This window comes from Brachyhypopomus gauderio, chromosome 6, assembly GCF_052324685.1.
Source record: "Brachyhypopomus gauderio isolate BG-103 chromosome 6, BGAUD_0.2, whole genome shotgun sequence".
NCBI lineage: Eukaryota > Metazoa > Chordata > Actinopteri > Gymnotiformes > Hypopomidae > Brachyhypopomus > Brachyhypopomus gauderio.
The window spans coordinates 29411991-29436990 of record NC_135216.1 but is presented as its reverse complement, the minus strand read 5'-3'; the positions used below and the strand labels follow the sequence as shown (position 1 = coordinate 29436990).

At 42.4% G+C, this 25000-nt stretch overlaps 1 protein-coding gene across 2 annotated transcripts in view; it reads right to left on the bottom strand.

The window, feature by feature from the left end:
- The window catches only part of kcnj4 (potassium inwardly rectifying channel subfamily J member 4), a 35252-nt gene extending 15392 nt beyond the window's left edge, over nt 1-19860 (bottom strand). Inside the window, exons 1-5 of one of the 2 annotated variants that reach the window (XM_077010338.1) lie at nt 19385-19860; nt 19020-19220; nt 15324-15458; nt 14918-15043; nt 616-791 (exon numbers count right to left, since the gene is read on the bottom strand). The gene's annotated coding sequence lies outside the window, so the exon portion shown is untranslated. Of the gene's footprint in view, nt 1-615; nt 792-14917; nt 15044-15323; nt 15459-19019 lie in introns of both variants that reach the window. The other variant, XM_077010337.1, reaches the window with a different exon arrangement.
- Nucleotides 19861-25000: the final 5140 nt, after the last annotated feature.

Here is a 25000-nt window from a genome sequence, read left to right as displayed (position 1 = left end):
ATGTGTGTCTGTGTGCATTAGATGTGTGTGTGTGTGTGTGTGTGTGTGTGTGTGTGTGTGTGTGTGTGTGCGCACACGCTTTAGATATGTCTGTACATGTATATTGTATCTGTACATATAGTTGTGTACATGAATGTTGAACCTGTTCCTGTCATTGTGACACTTACTTACAGTATTATTATTGATCATAATAAAATCTGTAATGTGTATAAGTGAAGCTTTTATCTCACTGTGTGTGTGTGTCTGTGTGTGTGTGTGTGTGTGTGTGTGTGTGTGTGTGTGTGTGTGTGTGTGTGTGTGTGTGTGTGTGTGTGTGTGAAAGAGGGGTTTGAATGCTGCGTGGGACTGTGTGAGAACATTTTTCTGTGACTCACAGGCAGAGAAAACACATCTACTGTCCTGATTTCCACCACACACAGACCACAAGCAGAGACCCAGGGAACTAAGACACACACACATGCGCACGCATACAAACTGAATCCCCTACTGAATGTAAGATGTGAGTGTGTGTTTGAGTGTGTCCAAAGAGGAAGAGAGCTATAGCAGAGAGTAAAGGTGACATTGTTCATGTCATGTAGTTCATTCATTTTCATTTGACTCTAGCCAATCACTCACCAGTTTATGGTCTTCTTTCTTACAGACATCAAAATGAACTCAGTGTTGAAGACTGTGTGACAGCAGCTGGATTCTCTCCCTGAACTGTAGCTCCTGTGTGGACCTCCTGTTCCTGACACCACTGACTAAACCCTCCTGGAGTCCACCACGGTTTGGACATTGATGAGCATGACTTCCTGCAAGTAAAGGAAAGTAAATAATACTTCTCACAGTTGGTGTGAACAGGAGAAGAGTATATCACCATAGTGATAGGATCCCTGCTTGTGTGAAAGGCACAGATCAGGGCTCCAATGTTGGGGACTCTGGTGAAGTGGACAGAGGTGTCAGAGCGTGAAAGAGTGGAGGAGAACATGCAGACATCTGTCCAAAACTGGGAGTGAGGGCGAAGGTCTGGACAGCAGTGTGCATATGAGAGGATCTACAAAGGGATGTGTCTCGCTAACCACGAGGGGAATCGCTGCTTTTGCTCAACCAGATTTTATTGACTTTTATTTATTATAGACTCCACATTCCCTGTGATGTCATCATCCCACTTGGCTAAACAAGCAGACTTCTGAGAAGCAGAAGAGATGAATGTTCTCGTGAACTGGGGTTTGATGCACAACCAGGAGTCACATTACACACGGTATTTCTGACTCTGTGGTCTCTGCATATGGGAACTTCTTTAAGGGTTTTAATTTGTTGATTTCTACTGTGATTTTCCATTTTCCTTTTTGATATGTGGACTACCTTAATATGTGGACTACCTTAATGTTTGGTTTGTCTGAATAATTTTTCCTGTAGTAATAAAATTAATTGTTAATACTGACCTTGGTGTTTAGATTGTGTTGTTTTGGTCTGGGATCCAAAATTCCTGCAATTGTTAATATCAAAGTTGGCAGTATTAAACTTAAACTAAACAGGATTAAACTAGTATGACATTATTAAATGTGACATTATTTTTGGCATAGTTGATTGGACTCTTGCCCCACTACACAACCCACTCAACACAAGATGTCTAGGGAGCAAGGTGTGGGGCCAGTCCCCATGGATACCATGAGGGGGTACTATGGATACCATGAGGGGGTACCATGGATACCATGAGGAGGTACCATGGATACCATGAGGGGGTACCACCATAGATTTTTAGGGACATGCAGCCAGATTAAGTTTGGGCATTGGTTGATAGACTGATGATGATGATAATAATAATAATAATAATAATAATAATAATAATAATAATAATAATAATAATAATAATAATAAATATAGCCGCAAGCGGCGATTACGGGGTCCAAGCTGAGGTTTGGCAAGATTTTGCACCCACTGGCACAACATTATGTAAAGCTTTATGAAATGTACATGAAAGTATATGAAGCACGTTCGTGAATGAAGTACCTGCTCAAAAAACAGAATCGAAATGGCAGCTTTTTAAACTTATGGTGGAATACTGCCCAACGTGGGATTCGAACCCCCGTTGTCCACGTGCATTGTGGCTGGGAGCACATTGCTCTACCCATTGAGCTAATGGGTCTGACTGGATTACAGTCTCAACTCTAACTCTTTTGAGGAAAAGAATGACCTTTGATCTGCATGCATGTTCCGCAAAGAAAATGAAAATATTCACAGTACAACCATTTGTGGATGGATTTGGCACAAACTTGGCAGATATCACCTCAGTGGTCTTCTGAATGTGTCTGTCCATTTTCATAACAATCAGACATTATATAGGGGAGTTTTTGAAATATGCAGTTCATATGTCATGACGGTACCATTGTGATGCATATGAAAAATATTAAATTGCAAGAATCTTAGAATTTGTTCCACCAGTTTTGTATTTCACATGCTGCTGGATATTATAATATGTGATTTGAGGTGATGGAGTGAAAATCCTAGGACTAGTATGAAAAGTGTAAATTATATGTATTGGATTATACACAAAAATCTGTACTTTTTTGCAAAGCACTTGCAATTACAAAGTTGTTAGTGATTTTGCATAGAATCATATGAGATCATGATTGTCCTTCTACATGAAAGCATGTAGGAGTAATTCAGGAATTTCTAGTATAGCGCCACCTAGTGGTGCAATTCCCGTCATACTTTGATATGTATTAGAGGGTGTGTAGATGAACATAATATGTGAGTTTCATGTTGATTGGCATATGATAAGCTTGTGAAAGGTGTACTGAAAGCTGATTGGTCGATAGCGGCGGCCATATTGGACATATGATGGTGCAGGTCAAGGACCTGTGTCATAGGTGCATATAGATGATGCGTACCAAGTTTGGAGTTATTTGGACAATCGGTGTGGGCAGGAGAGTTTTTTGGCCGTTATAGCGCCACCTAGGTGTGCATGTCTGCCAAAATGTATGTGCCGGTCTAGACACCCAATAGGTACATGTGTGTGAAATTTGGAGTGAATACATGAAAGTATGCCTGAGATACAGCAGAATATGTGGATTTTTGGCGAAGGAATTTTCGACGCTTGACTTGTGATGCATGTGGCCACGCCCATGTGCAGAAATGTGCACTTTGGCTCCATAACAATTAAAGTTCAGACTCTTGTGAGCGCCTGGATACCACATATGTGCATGTATGTGAAAAATCCAGGGACTAGTACGCGCTCAAAAATGTGTGGGTATTTGCATATTATGCAAATTAGCTCGACATGTAAGGGGCGGAGCATATAGCTTCAATGGAACTTTTTTTAGATGAGCTCATGCCTGATCAGATGCAGTTTGAATTTTATCTCTAGGACATACGGTGTAGGAGAAACACCTATGTAAACTTTTTCATGCGATTTTGTGCGCTATAGCGCCACCTATGGTCGGATCGGGCTGGCGTGTTGCGCCTGAGTAGCGGAGAGGAGTACTACAAGTTGGCCAAAGGAGAAGTCTGTAGGACTTACGGTTTAGGCTGCACGACGCGTTTTAAGGCAGAAAAAGAAGAATAATAATAATAAATATAGCCGCAAGCGGCAATTACGGGGTCCAAGCGCAGGGTATGGGTACCATCTGGCACGCCTGAGATGCGTAAGCATGTGTGTGTAATCACTGGGTAGGTATGGGTGAAGCAATTGTATATGAAACCTATAGGTAGGCCATTGCATGTGTGTGCATGTATAAGAAAGATGTAGGGGTAATTTAGGAAATTCTAGTATAGCGCCACCTAGTGGTGCAATTCCCGTCATACTTGAGTATGTCTTAGAGGGTGTGTAGATGAACATAATATGTGAGTTTCATGTTGATTGGCATATGATAAGCTTGTGAAATGTGAACTGAAAGCTGATTGGTCGATAGCGGCGGCCATATTGGACATATGATGGTGCAGGTCAAGGACCTGTGTCATAGGTGCATATAGATGATGCGTACCAAGTTTGGAGTTATTTGGCCAATCGGTGTGGGCAGGAGAGTTTTTTGGCCGTTATAGCGCCACCTAGGTGTGCATGTCTGCCAAAATGTATGTACCAGTCTAGACACCCAATAGGTACATGTGTGTGAAATTTGGAGTGAATACATGAAAGTATGCCTGAGATACAGCAGAATATGTGGATTTTTGGCGAAGGAATTTTCTACGCTTGACTTGTGATGCATGTGGCCACGCCCATGTGCAGAAATGTGCACTTTGGCTCCATAACAATTAAAGTTCAGACTCTTGTGAGCGCCTGGATACCACATATGTGCATGTATGTGAAAAATCCAGGGACTAGTACGCGCTCAAAAATGTGTGCAAATTTGCATATTATGCAAATTAGCTCGACATGTAAGGGGCGGAGCATATAGCTTCAATAGAACTTTTTTTAGATGAGCTCATGCCTGATCAGATGCAGTTTGAATTTTATCTCTAGGACATACGGTGTAGGAGAAACACCTGTGTAAACTTTTTCATGCGATTTTGTGCGCTATAGCGCCACCTATGGTCGGATCGGGCTGGCGTGTTGCGCCTGAGTAGCGGAGAGGAGTACTACAAGTTGGCCAAAGGAGAAGTCTGTAGGACTTACGGTTTAGGCTGCACGACGCGTTTTAAGGCAGAAAAAGAAGAATAATAATAATAATAAATATAGCCGCAAGCGGCGATTGGCGGGTTCACACACAAATAGGCATATTTTGGCCTCAATAGGCAAAAGGAAGCCCAAAAGGTCCTTTAGACCTAAAAGTGAAAAGAAGCTGTTTGGGTTTGGCCAGTGTGTGCTCTACAGATAGTGTGTGATGACATCTGCGTGTGTCAGAAAGGGAGACACAGAAATAGCACATCTGGCTAGGGCTGCATCTATGTGAACAATATAGGAAGGCCTGCATGTGTCTATACATGATTGGGCCTGTATATTACAGACAGAGAGAGATTGAGGGTGCCAGAGACTATGCTTTGTTAATTCACTCCTTGCACACCTTGCACGCCTAACATGACTGCCCGTGTATTCAAAGTATGAATGTAGTCTGCAAAGCCTGGCATTACATGACTGACATGACTGGCATGACTGACATAACTGATATGACTGGCATGACTGAAATGACATCACTGGCATGATGAACAAAAGTAATATGACTGATATGACTGACATAACTGGAATGAGTGACATGACTGGCATGACTGTAATGACATGACTGATATGACTGACATGACTTATGTCTGACATGACTGGACTGACATGACTGATATGACTGGACTGAAATGACTGACATGACTGGACTGACATGACTGTTATGACTGGACAGATATGCATACAAACTATACATACATTTAGGTAGAAGTGTGTGTGTGTGTGTGTGGTAGTGTATGTACTGAAACTATGACAACATATACTAATACATACATACATAAGTATACATAGGAACTATACATACATATAGGTATAAAGGTGTGTGTGTCTGTGTGTTTGTGTGAGAGAGAGACAAAAAAGAAGCCAAATATCAGTTTGTATAAGCATGTGTTAGTCACTGAGATATGGGTGGGTATGGCTAGGGAAGTGTCATTGTGAATGCTATAGGAAGGCCTGCTTGCGCCTGTATGTGTGTGTGCCTGGTTAATAGACACAGAGAGATCTAGGTAGCCAGAGCAATGTTTACTTAGGGCACAGAGATGGGAGGGGGAATGTGGGTGAGAGTGTGAGAGAGACTGTGAGTGTGAGTTTCAGCTTGCGTGCGTGTGAGAAGGAGAAGGTGACAGAGGGACTTTACATGCATTTTTATGCATTGTATATAATACTGCACTGTAGAGCCATACGATAACCGATTTAGATGAAACTTGACAAATTTGTTCAGGATGGGATTCTGAATGGGCTTGTGCATTTTTGTCAGAATTGGGTAAAATATGAAAGAGCTTTAAGAATATGAATATTATATGTATCGATGCTGTCCATTAAAAAAATATTTAGCAGGTATAAGTGTCCTCAAATCCAAAATCTTTGGATTGTTTTTTGATTTTACACTCTGTAGAGTATTATAAGACTTTGCTTGACATGATAGTATGAAAATCCTAGGAGGAGTATGAAAAGTGATGATTTCAAACTATTATTAACTGTAAATAAACTGTGCATTTTTTAATAGGACATGTAATGGGAAAGTTGCTCGCACTACTGCAAGGAATCAAAAGAGTCCAATTGCATGTTCCCAAGTGGAATTACGTAGCGGATACACTTGCTTTTTTTGCAATAGCGCCCCCCAGTGGCCAATCGACACCCGGCTGGATTATGTCATAGGGGGCGTGCACTTGTCCACACCCAAGAAGTTTCGTGCAGATCGACCAATTGTAAGCCTGTCAAACGCGTGCCGATCACTGATTGGCCGATTACGTCAGCCATTTTGGAAGTATGGCATGTCTGCTTTAGGACCTGGTTTCCAGAGGCCCATAGATGATGTCTGCCAAGTTTCATGTGGATCGGCCAATCTGAGTGCATGGGGCAAATTTTTGCATGTTATAGCGCCCCCTAGCAGGTGAGGTATGGCAACCTCTGCGAGCTGCCCCAGACCCTCACAGGGAAGCTGTCTGTGAAGTGCCATCTCATTACATGCAAGTTTTCTTAAGTTAGAGCTCCATATGCGCAAAATTTACTATTGAATTTACGCCCCCTCATTTGATTGGCTTATACTGACTAGGTAGTGAAGAAATTAGCATTTTCGTTGGATACGTTTTAAAGTTCAGACTCTTCTGAACGTTTTGATACCACATATGTGCATGTATGTGAAAAATCCAGGGACTAGTTCGCGCTCAAAGATGTGTGTGATTTTGCACATTATGCAAATTAACTCGAAATCTAAGTGGGCGGAGCTTAATGGTTGTATATTAATTGTCCTATTGAATTTAGTCAAGGAATGTATAGGAACTGGAATTTTGGTTCTAGGACCTACGGTGTAGGAGATATGGACAAAAAGTCAATATGGTCCGCTATAGCGCCACCATCAGGCCAATTTGGCTCCCTGTATGGGAATCTGGTCCTTGGAGGTAACTGAACCTTTTTGCCAAGTTTGGGGTTTCTAGGCATTACGGTCTAGGCTGCACAATACGTTTTAGGTCAAAAAATGGGACAAAGAATAATAATAAGAAAGAAATATAGCCGCAAGCGGCGATAGGCGGGTTCACACACACAATAAGCAAAAGGAAGCCCAAAAGGTCCTTTAGACCTAAAAGTGAAAAGAAGCTGTTTGGGGTTGGCCAGTGTGTGCTCTACAGATAGTGTGTAATGACATCTGCATGTGTCAGAAAGGGAGACACAGAAACAGCACATCTGGCTAGGGCTGCATCTATGTGAACAATATAGGAAGGCCTGCATGTGTCTATACATGATTGGGCCTGTATATCACCGACAGAGATAGATTGAGGGAGCCAGAGACTATGCTTTGTTAATTCACTCTTTACACACCTAGCATGCCTAACATGACTGCCCATGTATTCAAAGTATGAATGTAGTCTGCAAAGCCTGGCATTACATGACTGACATGACTGGCATGACTGGAATGACATCACTGCCATGACGAACAAAATTAACATGACTGATATGACTGACATAACTGGCATGACTGTAATGATTTGATGATTTGACTGACATGACTGATATGACTGGACTGAAATGATTGGCATGACATGACTTACATGACTGGCAGAACATGACTGGCATGTCTGATATGACTGACATCACTGGCATGACTTACATATACTATACATATACTATAGATATGCATACAAACTACATACATTTAGGTAGAAGTGTGTGTGTGTGTGTGTGGTAGTGTATGTACTCAAACTATGACAACATATACTAATACATACATACATAAGTATACATAGAAACTATACATACATATAGGTATAAAGGTGTGTGTGTCTGTGTTTGTGTGAGAGAGAGACAAAAAAGAAGCCAAATATCAGTTTGTATGAGCATGTGTTAGTCACTGAGATATGGGTGGGTATGGCTAGGGAAGTGTCATTGTGAATGCTATAGGAAGGCCTGCTTGCGCCTGTATGTGTGTGTGCCTGGTTAATAGACACAGAGAGATCTAGGTAGCCAGAGCAATGTTTACTTAGGGCACAGAGATGGGAGGGGGAATGTGGGTGAGAGTGTGAGAGAGACTGAGAGTGTGAGTTTCAGCTTGCGTGCGTGTGAGAAGGAGAAGGTGACAGAGGGACTTTACATGCATTCTTATGCATTGTATATAATACTGCACTGTAGAGCCATACGATAACCGATTTAGATGAAACTTGACAAATTTGTTCAGGATGGGATTCTGAATGGGCTTGTGCATTTTGGTCAGAATTGGGTAAAATATGAAAGAGCTTTAAGAATATGAATATTATATGTATCGATGCTGTCCATTAAAAAAATATTTAGCAGGTATAAGTGTCCTCAAATCCAAAATCTTTAGATTGTTTTTTGATTTCACACTCTGTAGAGTATTATAAGACTTTGCTTGACATGATAGTATGAAAATCCTAGGAGGAGTATGAAAAGTGATGATTTCAAACTATTATTAACTGTAAATAAACTGTGCATTTTTTAATAGGACATGTAATGGGAAAGTTGTTCGCACTACTGCAAGGAATCAAAAGAGTCCAATTGCATGTTCCCAAGTGGAATTATGTAGGGGATACACTTGCTTTTTTTGCAATAGCGCCCCCCAGTGGCCAATCGACACCTGGCTGGATTATGTCATAGGGGGCGTGCACTTGTCCACACCCAAGAGGTTTCGTGCAGATCGACCAATGGTAAGCCTGTCAAACGCGTGCCGATCACTGATTGGCCGATTACGTCAGCCATTTTGGAAGTATGGAGTGTCTGCTTTAGGACCTGGTTCCCAGAGGCCCATAGATGATGTCTGCCAAGTTTCATGTGGATCGGCCAATCTGAGTGCATGGGGCAAATTTTTGCATGTTATAGCGCCCCCTAGCAGGTGAGGTATGGCAACCTCTGCGAGCTGCCCCAGACCCTCACAGGGAAGCTGTCTGTGAAGTGCCATCTCATTACATGCAAGTTTTCTTAAGTTAGAGCTCCATATGCGCAAAATTTACTATTGAATTTACGCCTCCTCATTTGATTGGCTTATACTGACTAGGTAGTGAAGAAATTAGCATTTTTGTTGGATAGATTTTAAAGTTCAGACTCTTCTGAACGTTTTGATACCACATATGTGCATGTATGTGAAAAATCCAGGGACTAGTTTGCGCTCAAATATGTGTGTGATTTTGCACATTATGCAAATTAACTCGAAATCTAAGTGGGCGGAGCTTAATGGTTGTATATTAATTGTCCTATTGAATTTAGTCAAGGAATGTATAGGAACTGGAATTTTGGTTCTAGGACTTACGGTGTAGGAGATATGGACAAAAAGTCAATATGGTCTGCTATAGCGCCACCATCAGGCCAATTTGGGTCCCTGTATGGGAATCTGGTCCTTGGAGTTAACTGAACCTTTTTGCCAAGTTTGGGGTTTCTAGGCATTACGGTCTAGGCTGCACAATACGTTTTAGGTCAAAAAATGGGACAAAGAATAATAATAAGAAAGAAAAACCCTAACAATTACAATAGGGTTCCCACACTATGTGTGTGTGAACCCTAATAAGAAAAATACCAGCAATTACAATAGGGTTCCCACACTGTGTGTGTGAACCCTAATTAGACCTAAAAGTGAAAAAAAAGCTGTTTGGGTTTGGCCAGTGTGTGCTCTACAGATGTAGAGTGTGATGACATCTGCGTGTGTCAGAAAGGGAGACACAAAAATAGCACATCTGGCTAGAGCTGCATCTATGTGAACAGTATAGGAAGGCCTGCACTTGTCTATACATGATTGGGCCTCTATATTACTGACAGAGAGAGATTGAGGGAGCCAGAGACTATGCTTTGTTATTTCACTCCTTGCACACGTAGCACGCCTAACATGACTGCCTGTGTATTCAAAGTATGAATGTAGTCTGCAAAGCCTGGCATGACTGACATGACTGGCATTACTGACATAACTGATATGACTGGCATGACTGGAATGACATCTCTGGCATGACGAACAAAATTAACATGACTGATATGACTGACATAACTGGCATGACTAATGATTTGAAGATTTGACTGACATGACTGATAGGACTGATATGACTGGACTGAAATGATTGGCATGACATGACTTACATGACTGGCAGAACATGACTGATATAACTGACATGACTGGACTGGCATGTCTGATATGACTGACATCACTGGTATGACTGACATATACTATACATATACTATAGATATGCATACAAACTATACATACATTTAGGTAGAAGTGTGTGTGTGTGTGTGTGTGTGTGTGTGTGTGGTAGTATATGTATTCAAACTATGACAACATATACTAATACATACATACATAAATATACATAGAAACTATACATACATATAGGTATAAAGGTGTGTGTGTCTGTGTGTTTGTGTGAGAGAGAGAGACAAAAAAGAAGCCAAATATCAGTTTGTATGAGCATGTGTTAGTCACTGAGATATGGGTGGGTATGGCTAGGGAAGTGTCATTGTGAATGCTATAGGAAGGCCTGCTTGCGCCTGTATGTGTGTGTGCCTGGTTCATAGACACAGAGAGATCTAGGTAGCCAGAGCAATGTTTACTTAGGGCACAGAGATGGGAGGGGGAATGTGGGTGAGAGTGTGAGAGAGACTGAGAGTGTGAGTTTCAGGCTGCGTGCGTGTGAGAAGGAGAAGGTGACAGAGGGACTTTACATGCATTCTTATGCATTGTATATAATACTGCACTGTAGAGCCATACGATAACCGATTTAGATTAAACTTGACAAATTTGTTCAGGATGGGATTCTGAATGGGCTTGTGCATTTTGGTCAGAATTGGGTAAAATATGAAAGAGCTTTAAGAATATGAATATTATATGTATCGATGCTGTCCATAAAAAAATATTTAGCAGGTATAAGTGTCCTCAAATCCAAAATCTTTGGATTGTTTTTTGATTTCACACTCTGTAGAGTATTATAAGACTTTGCTTGACATGATAGTATGAAAATCCTAGGAGGAGTATGAAAAGTGATGATTTCAAACTATTATTAACTGTAAATAAACTGTGCATTTTTTAATAGGACATGTAATGGGAAAGTTGTTCGCACTACTGCAAGGAATCAAAAGAGTCCAATTGCATGTTCCCAAGTGGAATTATGTAGGGGATACACTTGCTTTTTTTGCAATAGCGCCCCCCAGTGGCCAATCGACACCCGGCTGGATTATGTCATAGGGGGCGTGCACTTGTCCACACCCAAGAGGTTTCGTGCAGATCGACAAATTGTAAGCCTGTCAAACGCGTGCCGATCACTGATTGGCCGATTACGTCAGCCATTTTGGAAGTATGGCATGTCTGCTTTAGGACCTGGTTTCCAGAAGCCCATAGATGATGTCTGTCAAGTTTCATGTGGATCGGCCAATCTGAGTGCATGGGGCAAATTTTTGCATGTTATAGCGCCCCCTAGCAGGTGAGGTATGGCAACCTCTGCGAGCTGCCCCAGACCCTCACAGGAAAGCTGTCTGTGAAGTGCCATCTCATTACATGCAAGTTTTCTTAAGTTAGAGCTCCATATGCGCAAAATTTACTATTGAATTTACGCCCCCTCATTTGATTGGCTTATACTGACTAGGTAGTGAAGAAATTAGCATTTTTGTTGGATACATTTTAAAGTTCAGACTCTTCTGAACGTTTTGATACCACATATGTGCATGTATGTGAAAAATCCAGGGACTAGTTCGCGCTCAAATATGTGTGTGATTTTGCACATTATGCAAATTAACTCGAAATCTAAGTGGGCGGAGCTTAATGGTTGTATATTAATTGTCCTATTGAATTTAGTCAAGGAATGTATAGGAACTGGAATTTTGGTTCTAGGACTTACGGTGTAGGAGATATGGACAAAACGTCAATATGGTCTGCTATAGCGCCACCATCAGGCCAATTTGGGTCCCTGTATGGGAATCTGGTCCTTGGAGTTAACTGAACCTTTTTGCCAAGTTTGGGGTTTCTAGGCATTACGGTCTAGGCTGCACAATACGTTTTAGGTCAAAAAATGGGACAAAGAATAATAAGAAAGAAAAATTCTAACAATTACAATAGGGTTCCCACACTATGTGTGTGTGAACCCTAAAAATCCTAACAATTACAATAGGGTTCCCACACTATGTGTGTGTGAACCCTAATAATCGGAACAAAACCAATAGGGTTCCAGCACCGCTGGTGCTTGGACCCCTAATAATAATCGGAACAAAAACAATAGGGTTCCAGCACCTTCAGTGCTTGGACCCCTAATAATCTTTATCATTGGTTGATAGACTGATAATAATATAAAATAATAATAATAATAATCTTTATCATTGGTTGATAGACTGATAATAATATAAAATAATAATAATAATAATAATAATAATAATAATAATAATAATAATAATCTTTATGATTGGTTGATAGACTGATGCCTTGTTTATGGTTCCTGGCCTTAGAAGAATCCAGGAAGTTGATCGTGTTATTGGGGCACTAAAAGGTGAAGCATGAAGGGAAGTCTTGCTTTTGAATGCTATGACAACGCAGCCCTCACAGTCCAAACAGTGATAGTAGAGCTGAGAGTTCAGGAAGTTTGACCCCCGATGAGAACATCGGTCATGCCCCATTTCTGGAGTGCTGGAGACGCTGGGGCTGGTACGAAGGTTCAAACACACAGACGTCTGCACAGATGAACATGGTCAGGCTAGTAGTGTCATCTAAAACAGGAAAACCAGATGGATGACTTGGACATAAAAGAGCAGATCTCTGTCCGGAAGAACTTTGTAGAAGAAGTTAGGTACCAGTCATCATCAGGACAGAAAATAAATCATCTGTTGGGGAACATCATCCTGAGAGCAAACACTGATCATCCCTGTGACAACCTTCCAGTGGGACCTGCAAGTGGACTTACTATACCAATCATGTAGCAATGGTGGGCATTTTGAACATTATTTGCCCACAGAGGGGTATAACACACAGGCCTTTAATGTAGAAAACACATGTGCTACATTTAAAGTGTCTGTGCCCCACACAGCTAAGAGTAAAATCAGCAGGTCTTAGTAGTGAGCCCTGATGAAGAGACCATGGACGGGGAGGTAGGAGTGGCACCATTAACTCATCAGTTGCCTGTAGAGATTCACCTACAGAGTGAAATAATCTTGTGAGCTTGTGTCAGAGAATAGAAAACCAGCGCAGGGTTAAAGGTTAAGGGTTAAGGGTTAAGAGAGAGAGCTGGAATGGATCAGTGACTCACTTCAAGGTGCCTATAAGCATCCAAAGTGTTAATCAAACACTGTGTGTGAGGTTCTGAGGTTTGTAGGTTACTATATTTCTTTTTTTTTTTCTAAAACAGCAGCCCTCTCTCCAGCCTCTTAACAGGCAAGGCACACTATATAAGAAAGATCAGCTGATAGACTGGACCATAGAATGTGCTGATGCTTCTGAAAATCAAAACACCTTACTGAGTGCTCCCTTATTAGCTTTTGCTGACTTTTCGCAGGCATTTCATCTTTATATAGATGCTAGTTTTGCCGGCCTCAGAGCTGTGTTAGCACAGGTCCAGGAGGGGAGAAGGGTCAGTGTACATGCTAGTGCAGGCCTGCGTGGAGCTGAATGACCACAACTCTGGCCCATTACAGCCAGAAGAGCACGCCCTCAAATGGACCTTCATTAAAAAATACACGGGTGTTTTCAATGACAATAGTCCCTTGGTTTCTCTAGATTCCACATGCCATGGAGCTACTGAACAAAAATGACCCAGTTAGTTTACTACCAATTTGCCATCATACACCAACCAGGTTTAGCTAATGAATATGTTGAGAATGCAGATGTTGTCTTTAGGTTGGCCCAGACCATCAGGAGGGAGGTAGGGCTGTAGGATGTCCAAGTGCAGAGACCTGGAGGGGCAGGAAGGTGGAGGAGGAGGGCAAATCCTACATGTAGTGGTGGAGGACAGGGGAGCTGCCCAGCGGGGGGGCTATAGGCGAGGGTGTCCTGCCAGTCTTCAGGATTGGAACAGTTATGCTGCATTAACTGAAACTATCCTGTGGAGTTAGTTTTGTCCAAAGCTGGGAGCGAGGACGAAGTGGAAAAACTGTCTCCAGATAAAGATTAAGATTAAGGCTGGACCAGTAGGGGCCACCTTGAACCCCATTCTTATATCTCGCCCAATGAAGATAGTGGCTATTGAATATATGACTTTAGGAAAACTTGAAGACACTAACCCATAAATTCTGGTTGTTTTCTATATATGGATGGACCAGACGGCAACTACTACAGTTTGGGCCATTAGGCAAGCAGTTGAGCCTCTCCAAATTTGTATCATCCCAGGAGGGGTAATGAGTTTATCAGTGAGTGAGTTAATTAGACCCTGTGAGTGATTTAATCAGACCTTGTTAGGTTCATTAGGGGATGCATCAAAGTGGCACTTGCAAACCTCCTTCATCATCTAGACGTTTAATTCCAGTACAGGCCCATGATTCAGGTGAGTCACCATCCAGCATTACAATCATACAAATGCTCTCCAACAAGAAGGCCAGAAGCATCGCACAAGTCATCGCACAAGTCATCACACAAGTCATCGCACAAGGCCAGAAGCAGCGAGCAGGAGAAAAGTCAAGTCAAGTGTATGTTGTGCGCTCATTACAAGGCAGCTTTACAAATGTATGGATTCAGATCCATGATGAACAATCTGAAGACAACAGTGGCAGTCGCAGACCAGATCCCTGAGCCTAGAGATCCACAGACCAGATCCCTGAGCCTAGAGATCCACAGACCAGATCCATGAGCCTAGAGACCCAGCCTATGTATAGACTTACCTGAGGAAGATTCAGAGGAAGGGCAGACTGTAGTTAAACATTCACAGCAGGACTCAAGGTAATGGAAGCCCATGAGGTATAGTGAGAGGTTCCTAGAGTTCATAACATGGTGATTGGGATAATCACCTAGAAAGAGGGGGAGATGTGATAGGATAGCATGGAATTGAGGACAATCTGAGTGTGTTGTATTACTTTGATGTTTTGTGTCGTTTTGGGTTTTTTTGTGATTTTCTTTTATTGTTCTAGCATGTCCACTACGTTGGGTGATGTCTGTAAACACATAAACTATAGACTGTCATAAAAAAACTAGCATGCTACCCAGGATGATCTGCATTCTCCCCCTTACGATTTAATACGCCTTTGTAGCTTGTGGTCTTCCTCCTTACAGACATCAAAATGAACTCACAGTGTTGAAGACTGTGTGACAGCAGCTGGATTCTCTCCCTGAACTGTAGCTCCTGTGTGGACCTCCCGTTCCTGACACCACTGACTAAACCCTCCTGGAGTCCACCACGGTTTGGACATTGATGAGCATGACTTCCTGCAAGTAAAGGAAAGTAAATAATACTTCTCACTGTTGGTGTGAACAGTGAAATGAGAAGAGTATATCACCATAGTGATAGGATGGGTTTAAAACCCATTGAACAACAACACCAACTAACGCCAACTAGTGTCATGTGACCGAAGCACAAACTGTATTTTGTTTACAAAAGTCACATGAGTCGGTCGGACTCCAAAGTTTTGTTTGAGCTCAGAGACAAAATTTTCTGCTAATATGTCGAGTACTGAGGCGGTCGAGTTCTGGGGTTCTACTGTACGGGTTTGGTACAAGAACAGGAGCGTGTTATGCAATACATGTGACTCTGTGGACTGCATACTTCAAGATTTTTCATGCTCTTATTTTCTTAGTTTTTGTGGAGACTATCCCTTCCCTATTCCACTGTAACATCATCACTGTCCAACACTGTAACAGCATCACTGTCCAACACTGTGACAGCATCACTGTCCAACACTGTAACATTATCACTGTACAACACTGTAACAGCATCATTGCTCAACACTGAAACAGCATCACTGTCCAACACTGTAACAGCATCACTGTCCAACACTGAAACATCATCACTGTCCAACACTGTAACAGTATCACTGTCCAACACTGTAACAGCATCACTGTCCAACATTGAAACATCATCACTGTCCAACACTGTAACAGTATCACTGTACAACACTGTAACATCATCACTGTCCAACACTGAAACATCATCACTGTCCAACACTGTAACATCATCACTGTCCAACACTGTAACAGCATCACTGTCCAACACTGTGACAGCATCACTGTCCAACACTGTAACATTATCACTGTACAACACTGTAACAGCATCATTACTCAACACTGAAACAGCATCACTGTCCAACACTGTAACAGCATCACTGTCCAACACTGTAACAGCATCACTGTCCAACACTGTAACAGCACCACTGTGCAACACTGTAACAGCATCACTGTTCAACACTGTAACAGCATCATTACTCAACACTGAAACAGCATCACTGTGCAACACTGTAACAGCATCATTACTCAACACTGAAACATTATCACTGTCCAACACTGTAACAGCATCACTGTCCAACACTGTAACATTATCACTGTCCAACACTGTAACATCATCACTGTCCAACACTGAAACATCATCACTGTCCAACACTGTAACAGCATCACTGTCCAACACTGTAACAGTATCACTGTCCAATACTGTAACATCATCACTGTCCAACACTGTGACATCATCATTACCCAACATTGTATCAATGCACAACATTATAACAGCATATATTCCCATCATTGAAACAGTATCACTACCTCACAGCACCACAACCCAACACTGCTTCTTTGTCTCTACAGGAAGTGTCTGAAGGCTGTGAAGTGTTTAAAGACTTTATAAAAACTGTCTATCGCTCTTTGACTCACAGGTCATGAAGAGACTTTACACGGCTCATGGGTCAGGTAGGAGGGGCCTTACACAGGTCAGGTAGGAGGGGCCTTACACAGGTCAGGTAAGAGGGGCCTTACACAGGTCAAGTAGGAGGGGCCTTACACAGGTCAGGTAGGAGGGGCCTTACACAGGTCAAGTAGGAGGGGCCTTACACAGGTCAGGTAGGAGGGGCCTTACACAGGTCAGGTAGGAGGGGCCTTACACAGGTCAGGTAAGAGGGGCCTTACACAGGTCAAGTAGGAGGGGCCTTACACAGGTCAGGTAGGAGGGGCCTTACACAGGTCAAGTAGGAGGGGCCTTACACAGGTCAGGTAGGAGGGGCCTTACACAGGTCAAGTAGGAGGGGCCTTACACAGGTCAAGTAGGAGGGGGCTTACACAGGTCAGGTAGGAGGGGCCTCACACAGGTCAGGTAGGAGGGGCCTCACACAGGTCAGGTAGGAGGGGCCTCACACAGGTCAGGTAGGAGGGGCCTTACACAGGTCAGGTAGGAGGGGCCTTACACAGGTTTTTATGTGGCTCATGCATTACATATGAGGGCTCCTGACCTGTGTGTTTTGTGATAATTGAGGTGGTGTGTTTTTTGTTGTTTTTTTTTATTATTTCTTGAGTGAACATAAACAAAATTATTAATTTAAATAGTTTGTTGGAATCAGCACAATCAGTAAAACCTCCTGCAAAGAAATTATCCCAATAAGCAAAGGAATAAACTGACCAAGTTCACCCGATAACTAGAGGAGATGATGTTAGGGTTACATGGCTGCCTCTCACCAGCACATCAGATGCACTTCACACAGTCTGAGTCAAGACTGAGACTGAGACACACAGAGTCTGAGTCAAGACTGAGACAGGGACACTGTGTCTGAGTCAAGACTTAGACAGGGACACACAGAGTCTGAGTCAAGACTGAGACAGGGACACTGTGTCTGAGTCAAGACTGAGACAGGGACACACAGAGTCTGAGTCAAGACTGAGACAGGGACACTGTGTCTGAGTCAAGACTGAGACAGGGACACACTGAGTCTGAGTCAAGACTGAGACTGGGACACACAGAGTCTGAGTCAAGACTGAGACTGGGACACACAGAGTCTGAGTCAAGACTGAGACTGAGACACACAAAGTCTGAGTCAAGACTGAGACAGGGACACTGCGTCTGGGTCAAGACTGAGACTGGGACACACAAAATCTGAGTCAAGACTGAGACAGGAACACTGCGTCTGAGTCAAGACTGAGACAGGGACACTGTGTCTGAGTCAAGACTGAGACAGGGACACACGGAGTCTGAGTCAAGACTGAGACAGGGACACTGTGTCTGAGTCAAGACTGAGACAGGGACACACAGAGTCTGAGTCAAGACTGAGACAGGGACACTGAGTCTGAATCAAGACTGAGACTGGGACACAGAGTCTGAATCAAGACTGAGACTGAGACACACAAAGTCTGAGTCAAGACTGAGACTGGGACACTGCGTCTGTGTCAAGACTGAGACTGGGACACTGCATCTGAGTCAAGACTGAGACTGGGACACACAGAGTCTGAGTCAAGACTGAGACTGAGACACAGTGTTCAGATTAAGATTTTTTTCCTTTTCAAGAAAAGAATATGGGGGAAAAAGTGAAAATAGTTTGTAATTCATTGTACATTCATTATCACTGACTATACATTATATGTTAATAAAAATGTCATAATCATTTATGTAGAAAAACGTGAAATTAAATCATAAATGTATTAATACTTATTGTGACATTATAGTTGTAGTCAGTCTGAGGTTTGTAACTTTTGGAAGCAAATTACGAAGAGGTTACTGTGTCCCTCCTCTAAATCTTGATCAGAATTCGCCATATTTAAAGTCAACTAAATGTAAACTAAAAACATGCATACATTTTATTATTAAATGGAAGCATAGTAATACAATTTCAGTCTTCATTTTAACAAACCTACTAATCATTAAAAGCGGCCATTAGATCTTCGTTGACAGCCATAACAGCGTCTGTTTAAAACATGGTTTAGTAACAGATAGTAGCGTGTCCCTGCACTTGAGCGCGCTGTCTAACGGGGTCCCCCGGGGTCTTCACTCCGTGTTAACGCGTGTGGAGACGCTCTTACCTCCTAGTGCTGCCTCCAAACGACGTGCAGAGATAAATCTCTTAGTGAAGTGTGGCGGAATTCAAACTGGGCTGAATACGTGTTTCTTTAGAGAAGTTGTGCACAGAAGTCCCATCGCGTTACATAAATGAAGATGGTGAGAGCGGATTTTGGCGACGTGCGGACGTGACTGAGCGGGCAGGTGAAGCGGTGGTTTGAGTCCTAACAGAAAGACGCATCTTCACCGGAGACACACGGAAAGTAGCAGTGACTGGGCATCCGTATTCGCCAATGAGTGCAGGTTTCATTTAAATATGTAAAGATATTGGTGTTTTATTCTATTTCCATGGGATGCTGACATTCTAGTAATGGAGTTTTCTAAATACCTGATCCGGAGGCATCACCCTGTACTGGTGTCGAGATGAATGTTCGAGTCCACCTTACCCCGACAGTCCAAATGAAGACGAGTCGGTTTACGCTCAGTACTCTGAGACCGGACCCTTTACCGGGAGCGCAGGGCGCATCTCTTCCCCCGCCACAGCCCCGTTTCCCCTGCTGTCCTTTCACAAAACGACGTATTCATCTTTAAACTGTATAATGATCTATGCATGTGGTAGTATATTGTAATTAAGTTATTTTTTATCTTTATCACAATCATCCCTGTGCCATCCTGTGTCTCGTGGCTGGATTAAGTGCCGCAGTGTCCTGTAGGCGCACAACTCTCTCCATCAGTCCGTGTTCAGATGAAATGCTGTGTGTTAATCTAGGTGTGTGTGTGACTACGGGTCCATGTTCAGATTAAATGCTGTGTGAAATGCTGTGTTAATCTGCTAGGCGTGTGGTGACTACGGGTCCAGGTGACACGAGGAAATAAGGAAGACACAGACTGGAAATGATCGTGCGCTTGTGATTTTTTAACCTGGCGCGCGTTAACTTGGCAAACTTGCAATCGCGCGGTTAAACTTTGGATTCATGTACAGAGTGTGAAACACTGTCTTGGAAGTGCTATGTAGTGCTATATAGTGTTGTGCAGTTTTGTTTCGTTTTTGTTGTTTTTAAACAAAATCAGGTGACAATCTAATGCACACTCTTTATTTACATTTACATCTCCCGAAAAGTAAATCACCAAAAAACACCAAAACAAATATTGTTTTTTCAGTAACAGTGTTTAAAGCATATAGATTAAATGTTTCAGAAATACTGAAAACTGAAATATATGTGATTTAATAAATATTAATTAATTTCAATAATTATATGCACACACACATACACAAACGTGAAATCTACGTAATTTACAGTAAAGGAACATATAAATGAACAAAGCATCACGAGGCCTCGTTACTCTCGTTATTCTCATTATTCTCATTATTCTCATTATTCTCGTTATTCTCGTTATTCTCGTTATTCTCATTATTCTCATTATTCTCGTTATTCTCATTATTCTCATTATTCTCCAGAGGGAATAATTATGACAGTGGCACACTTGTCATTCCTGGCTAGTGAACTAGCTTTTAGAAGCTAATGTGTGTCATGAATGTCCTGCATCTCTTTCTCATTATTGTCCCAAGTCTGTCTGTCATTATTGTCCTGCATAGATAGATAGATAGTCTTTAGTCTTGCATCTGTCTCTGTGTGGACGCTAACTTCAGACAGGATTTTTACGTAACACTGTCCTCTGTGCAGCATACGTAGCAAAAAGTGCTAATTGATTTTTTCTTTCATCAGAAAGTTTAGTGATGTCAGACACAGTAACTGCGCTGGAAGATCCCGCATGAAGTGACAAACCCTCTATAACCCAAACCCTCTATAACCCAAACCCTCTATAACACAAACCCTCTATAACTCAAACCCTCCATAACCCAACCCCTCTATAAACCAAACCCTCTATAACCCAAACCCTCTATAACTCAAACCCTCCATAACACAAACCCTCTATAACTCAAACCCTCTATAACTCAAACCCTCCATAACCCAACCAAACCCTCTATAAACCAAACCCTCTATAACTCAAACCCTCCATAACACAAACCCTCTATAACTCAAACCCTCTATAACCCAAACCCTCTATAACACAAACCCTCTATAACACAAACCCTCTATAAACCAAACCCTCTATAACCCAAACCCTCTATAACACAAACCCTCTATAACTCAAACCCTCTATAAACCAAACCCTCTATAACACAAACCCTCCATAACCCAAACCCTCCATAACACAAACCCTCTATAACCCAAACCCTCTATAACCCAAACCCTCCATAACCCAAACCCTCTATAACACAAACCCTCCATAACCCAAACCCTCCGTAACCCAAACCCTCCATAACCCAAACCCTCCATAACCCAAACCCTCTATAAACCAAACCCTCTATAACCCAAACCCTCCATAACACAAACCCTCCATAACACAAACCCTCTATAAACCAAACCCTCTATAACCCAAACCCTCTATAACACAAACCCTCCATAACCCAAACCCTCCATAACACAAACCCTCTATAAACCAAACCCTCTATAACCCAAACCCTCTATAAACCAAACCCTCTATAACCCAAACCCTCTATAACACAAACCCTCCATAACACAAACCCTCTATAAACCAAACCCTCTATAACCCAAACCCTCTATAACCCAAACCCTCCATAACCCAAACCCTCTATAACCCAAACCCTCTATAACCCAAACCCTCTATAACCCAAACCCTCCATAACACAAACCCTCTATAACCCAAACCCTCTATAACCCAAACCCTCCATAACCCAAACCCTCTATAAACCAAACCCTCTATAACCCAAACCCTCTATAACACAAACCCTCCATAACACAAACCTTCTATAACCCAAACCCTCTATAACCCAAACCTTCCATAACCCAAACCCTCTATAACCCAAACCCTCCATAACCCAAACCCTCTATAAACCAAACCCTCTATAACCCAAACCCTCTATAACACAAACCCTCTATAACTCAAACCCTCTATAACCCAAACCCTCCATAACCCAAACCCTCTATAAACCAAACCCTCTATAACCCAAACCCTCCATAACCCAAACCCTCTATAACCCAAACCCTCAAACCCTCTATAACCCAAACCCTCCATAACCCAAACCCTCCATAATCTTAAAACTTTAACTTAAAGGTCATTACTCTCTAATCCTCACTCTAATGTCTGATGTCAGAGACTAAAGAGTTGCTATGGAAACATTTGTGAGTCTCTGTGTGGTTTATGTGCGATGTTAGTGCATTTGTGTGTGTGTGTCTGTGTGTGTGTGTGTGTGTGTGTGTGTGTGTGTGTGTGTGTGTGTGTGTGTGTCTGGTGACTGCATTTGTGTGTGGTGTGTGTGTATGGGTGTGTGTTGTTGTTGAGGGCAAATTACATGGTAGAGTCTCTTATACTCAGTAGTCTGTGGGTAGATGGAAGACTCCTGATATATCAGACTTAGACACTGCAGGAGTGTGTGGGTGGAGAGAGAGACAAGGGGAGAGAAGGAGAGGGGGAGAGGGGGAGGGAGAGATGAAGAGGGGGAGGGAGAGAAGGAGAGGGGGAGGGAGAGCGATGGAGAGAAAGTTGGAAAAGGGAGAGAGGGAGAGGTAATGAGAAGGGGAGGTACCAAAAAAGTGAGGGAGAGAAGGAAAAAGTGAGAGGGGGAGAGAGAGAGGTAGAGAGAGTGAAGGAGAGAGGGAAGGAGATATACAGAAATAGGTAGGACAAGAAAAAGTGTGAGAAAGAAAGGGAAAAAATGAAGAAATAGGCAGAGATGGAAAGAGGGAGAGAGAAGAAAATAGGGAGAGAAAGAGCAAGAAAGAGGGGAAGAGGGAGAGAGAGACAGAGAGAGAGCATTTGTTTGAGATATGCTGAAAGCATCATTGGTCCACTAGGCTATTTTGAGTGCTGACCGGATTGTTGCTATGACAAAATGATGAAACATTTGGAAGAGAAGTGACCTCTGTAGGGCAGAACACGGTCCGCCCCTCAAACGGACCCGGGATAGGTGGCACCGTCAGCAGATTAGGACACAAAGAGGTGAGACAGAAACACTGTGTGTGTGTGTGTGTGTGTGTGTGTGTGTGTGTGTGTGTGTGTGTGTGTGTGTGTGTGTGTGTGTGTGAGAGAGCGAGAGAGAGAGAAAGAGAGAGAGAGAGAGTGTGTGTGTGTGTGTGTGTGTGTGAGAGTGTGTGTATGAGAGTGTGAGAGAGAGAGAGATAGTGAGATAGAGTGGGTGTGTGAGAGAGATACAGACAGACAGACAGACAGTGTGAAGTAAGAATCTGTTGGAGACAGAAGAGGAGAGGGGCGGGGACTGTGTGAGGCAGAGAGTGTGAGGCAGGTTAATCTCCCTGGATGTGATTCAGTAGCAGTAGCACACACACACACACACACACACACACACACACACACACACACACACACACACACACACACACACACACACAGAGACAGACAGACAGACACACACACACACACACACAGACAGACACACACACACAGAGACAGACAGACAGACACACACACACACACACACACACACACACACACACACACAGACAGACACACAAACACACACACACACACACACACACACAGACAGACACACACACACACACACACACAGACAGACAGACACACACACACACACACACACACTGAGGAGGCTCTGTGTGGCCCGTCTGGCCAATGAAGCTTTAACATCAGATCTGTGAACTGCAGCTTTAACATCAGAACTTTCTTATATATATATATATATATATATATATATATATATATATATATATATATATATATATATATATATATATATATATATGTTTATTATTTTTTATTTTATTTTATTATCGATTACAGTATATCATATTAATTATAAATGTTCATTTTGGATATAGCCTATGTATATTTTCTTAATGAAATTACTTATTTTATTTGGGGATTCACAATAATAGTGGAATCTACAATATATTTACATTACAATCAGATGTGAGCAGTTGGTGATAATTTGAAGATGTTTTGGGTTCATGTAACTATGTACTAGGTTCATGTAACTGTGTTCATGTAACTATGTCCTAGGTTAGCTGTAACTGTGTCCTAGGTTAGCTGTAACTGTGTTCATGTAACTATGTCCTAGGTTAGCTGTAACTGTGTCCTAGGTTAGCTGTAACTGTGTTCATGTAACTATGTCCTAGGTTAGCTGTAACTATGTCCTAGGTTAGCTGTAACTGTGTCCTGTCTTAGCATAAATCCCACGCAGTTTGTGATTCTGTTTTGGATTGGTCACTGTCTGATGGACTTATTTCAGTGTCACTCTCTGATTGGCTAGAGACAATTGCAGGTGTGTAAATGTGAACTGCTTAGATGGTGTGTTTCTGATGGTGTTTTGTGAGTGAGTGTGTATGCACAGGTGTGCACTGCTGTTTTGCAGGTGTGTGTGTGTGTGTGTGTGTGTGTGTGTGTGTGTGTGTGTGTGTGTGTGTGTGTGTGTGTGTGTGTGTGTGTGTGTGTGTGTGCGCGTGTGTGTGTGTGTGTGTGTGTGTGTGTGTGTGTGTGTGCGCACGCACTTGCTGCTTTATAGTATCTTTGCCAGGATTGGGCACTGCATCGGTAATCTAACTTTTTTTACATTCACACAGCTTTGGCTCCCTCTGCAGGGCATAAGTGGAACTGCTGCTGTATGGAGGAAGGGTCAGAGCGCAGGAGACGCACCTCAGTCCTGAGCTCTGCAAGCCTCGAGCCTGTGTTGAGCATGTGATCAGTATGTGTTCAGTATGTACTCAGTATATGATCAGTATGTGTTGAGTATGTGTTCAGTATGTACTCAGTATATGATCAGTATGTGATCAGTATGTGTTCAGGATGAAATGTGCCATATTTCAGAGGCCAACATTTCATTAAACAATGGTAACACGATGGCATTCTTTGGTATAAAAGCAAAAATAAATGAAAACAAGAAACCTAGGCATGTCCAGCTCATGTAAGATTTCTCTCAGATCCTGGGACAAGGTCCTGTGTG